General features: G+C 34.0%; 1 long non-coding RNA gene across 1 annotated transcript; it reads right to left on the bottom strand.

The window, feature by feature from the left end:
• Positions 1-613: 613 nt before the first annotated feature.
• Positions 614-2,530, bottom strand: LOC123686353. The gene is made up of 4 exons (XR_006748458.1): positions 1,986-2,530; positions 1,667-1,878; positions 1,348-1,564; positions 614-1,298 (listed from the first exon to the last, which is right to left on the bottom strand). It is a non-coding gene; the product is annotated as an uncharacterized LOC123686353 (long non-coding RNA).
• Between the last annotated feature and the right edge of the window lie 1,014 nt (positions 2,531-3,544).

Raw genomic sequence — 3,544 nt, 5'->3', positions numbered from 1 at the left:
ATATACTAGGTGTCTAATTTGAAAAAATAGACTTTTTCACAATTTTGTAACTTGGCAAATGATGAATTTTTTTGGTCCGTCCTGTATTATTGACAACCATAATTCAAGAGCAGTGACACAGATCAGATCAATATCTAACGACTTGCAAAATTTCTGACTTAAATCTCAAATATTGAACGAACTAGAGTCATTTTCGTAATACACCAATTTGATCAAAAATTTCGAAAAATAATTAATAACTCAAAAACCGTTGAAGATAGGGATGGAAAAGTAAGAGTGAATAGATTCAATATTTTATGGAGTATCATAAAAAAAATAGAAATACCGGATGTCCTATTCAAAATAACAAAGTTGTTGCCAAATTGTGGTACATCCGGCAACACTGGAAATGTGAAATTATTTTAAAAATGTACCTAACATGGCCAAATATCTATCCACAAAATTTGAAATTTTTACCATCAATAGTTTCCATAATAATCTAATAGGCCACTCACCTTGGGACACCCGATATATATATATATATATATATATATATATATATATATATATATATATATATATATATATATATATATATAATATATACTGAAATTACTAATGCGTAATACAGAATATAAATATAAAATATTGGTTTACAAATATTATTAGAAAAATCTATTGGTTCAATAAAACAACAGGATAAATTTATCACAGAAATGCAGTATAAATAAAATTATTGGTTTTAAATATTAGAAAAATCTATTGATTTTCGAATATAGTTTTCGTCAACCTGCTTCTCAACCTATTCAAATTTAATTTTGCACTCTGTCGATTTCTCAATTCGTGGTGAATCCTCAAATTGAAATAAGTTTCCAGAATCATTTAGAATCATTTTCGTTATAACAGGACCATGGATTGTCTCTGGTTCATCATCAAACAGATGCTGATTGAAAACATTGAACAATTTTGGATCAACACTATTCAATGTAGTGAGAACCAAATGGGATAACAAGTTCGAATAATTTTTTTCGAATATATTAAAAAATTTTTTCTGTCCACTTAAATGTCTTTTCAGCCTGGGTACAGATATCAACTACAAATTGAGAGGCATTGGTAAGATACCCCAAGGTTTTTCTCAACTGTAATTTTGACTGCTGTTTGACTTCAGGATGGACACACACAATATTTTATTTTTGACCTTGAAATTGGACAGGATTCTTCGAGACAATCTAAAGTATTTCTTTCGCAGCATAGGGTCTTCCAAATGACGATGTGAATAGTTTCCAGTATAGCGGGGATTTGAGAAAAACCGTCTCGACCTAGAAAAGTAGAATTTAAAATGGAGTTTTCTTTTTTGATATATCTTACTTCATTTTGGATATTCTTCGTTTCCTAGAGAAAGTGGCACTAGAGCTAAATGATGCACATTTTGAAGGAGAGGTTAAAGTCAGTGTTTCTTCTGAATCATTGGTAGTTGGAGTGTCAAATCTCAATCTTTTTTTTTGATGGAGAATGTATTTTAGAATCATATAGAGATTCCGTAGAGTCCTGTTCTTCAATACTTCCATTCCCTTCTGAGTAAGTCCTGCAAATTGCTTTATGTTATAATATTCTGAGGAAGATTTTCATTGCAAGGAATTATAATAAATATGATAAATTATGAAAAAAAGTTTTCGTTACAACTTACAGAGTTATTTCCAATTTAATTTCAGAAGGCAAACCTCCTTGGATAAGCCTTAGGTTCTTAGTGCCACTAGAGCTGGAAGATGCACATTTTGAAGGAGAGTTAAAAGTAGCTGAAGTCTCAAATCTCAATCTTTTTTTGGTGGTGATTGTGTTTTAGAATCAGATTCTGTAAAGTCCTGTGCTTCAATACTTCCATTCCCTAATGAGTAGATCCTACAAATGTTTTTATGTTATATGATGATATTCTGAGGAAGATTTTCATTGCATGGAATTATAATAAATACGACAAATTATGAAAATAAGTTCTCGTTACAACTTACAGAGGTATTTCCAATTTGATTTCAGAACGAGAAGGCAAACTTCCTGGAATAAACTTCTTTTTTAGGTTCATTAGTCGGAAGCAATCTTCAGGAAAGTGATTTGAGCAAAGAAAAATTTTTTTTTTCCAACATCGTTCGGTTCCAAGAAATTATCTGCAACCATTTTTCTCGTTCAAGTTGATTCGATGGAAGTCTTAAAAAAAATTTATTAGTCGTATAAATTAGTTTTGGATTAGTTTTAATTATAACTGAATATATGCTTCAAGGAAAAATATCAGGATTCTGCACGCCTATGGATGGAACACTCAAAGAACACTTGCTAGGCATATCTAATATCACTTCTAATGGTTATAAATGAAAATACAAAATAATTGAAACAAGGAACAATGAAGATTTAGCCAACTGAGGTGGTCTAAAGCCAGAACAAAATGACAGAATTCCCGACTGCACACATCGACAATTTATCTGAATTGTCGGAAAAATTTTGATCTACTCCTTCGTTCATTCCTTCGTACTGAAAATAGAGCTGGCAACGTTTTCAATTCGGCTAGCTCAATTGTGATTGGCGCGTCTAAGCTTCCATCTCTCTTGTGTTCGGGATCGGGTTCGAATGTTTATTTTCCGCTCCTTCTATCTATATTCTAAGCCGCCGGATAACGTATTTTGGACTGCAGTATTATCAACCCCACCTTTTGTTACCTCTGACGGTTGAGCATCGCCGGCATAGTGGTGCAGAGTACGTCATCATTGGAATGTGGAATGGCATCAGGTCGTCTTTTCTGATCTCGATTCTCCTTGGGTGCACATGATGACCAAAGAAGGGTTAGACGACGCGACGCCAGGGAGAAAGACGTGAACCTCAGTTTGATGTTGAGCGTCATGTATACCGGGCAGTAGGCGTTATGGTATGGGGTGCTATTGCACATGCAAGTAGGTCACCTTTAGTTTTTATTCGAGGTAACATGACAGCTCTGCGTTACCTCCAAGAAATAGTGGAGTCATATGTTCTTCCTTACCTTGACCGGCTTGAGAATCCAATATTTCAGCAAGATAATGCCCGACTTCATGTTTCCAGAGTTAGTTTAAACTTTTTCGAAGCGACCCATGTGAATATTTTGCCATGTTTGGGACACCATGGGTAGAAAATAGAAATCCCTCACGGACTTTTGCGACTCTGAGACATAAGTACAGGTAGCTTGGGATAGTATCCCTAAGAAGAAATAGACCATCCTTGCTAATGGAAGGTACTATACAGGGTGTTTCCTAAACATGCGGCAAAAATTCAGGGGGTTGTTCCTTGGACTATTCTAAGAATATTTTGTCCTTTGATGATTTTTGAAAAACCTATTTGTTTCGAAGATATAGGGGAAACAAAATTTCAGATAATAACATTTTATTATGAAAAATTACATGAAAATTCAACTCAACCTACAAAAACTGTTGAAAATGACCACCTCTAGCCAGCATACAAGCATCCAATCTTCTCCTCATTGACTGCCGAACCCTTTCAAAAACACCAGGATCATTTCTTATTAAGTTACACCCAGCAATGATCCGAT

Source organism: Harmonia axyridis, chromosome X (genome assembly GCF_914767665.1).
Source record: "Harmonia axyridis chromosome X, icHarAxyr1.1, whole genome shotgun sequence".
Classification (NCBI taxonomy): Eukaryota; Metazoa; Arthropoda; class Insecta; order Coleoptera; family Coccinellidae; genus Harmonia; species Harmonia axyridis.
The sequence above is the reverse complement of the archived record's forward strand: the minus strand, read 5'-3'. Positions and strand labels throughout refer to the sequence as shown.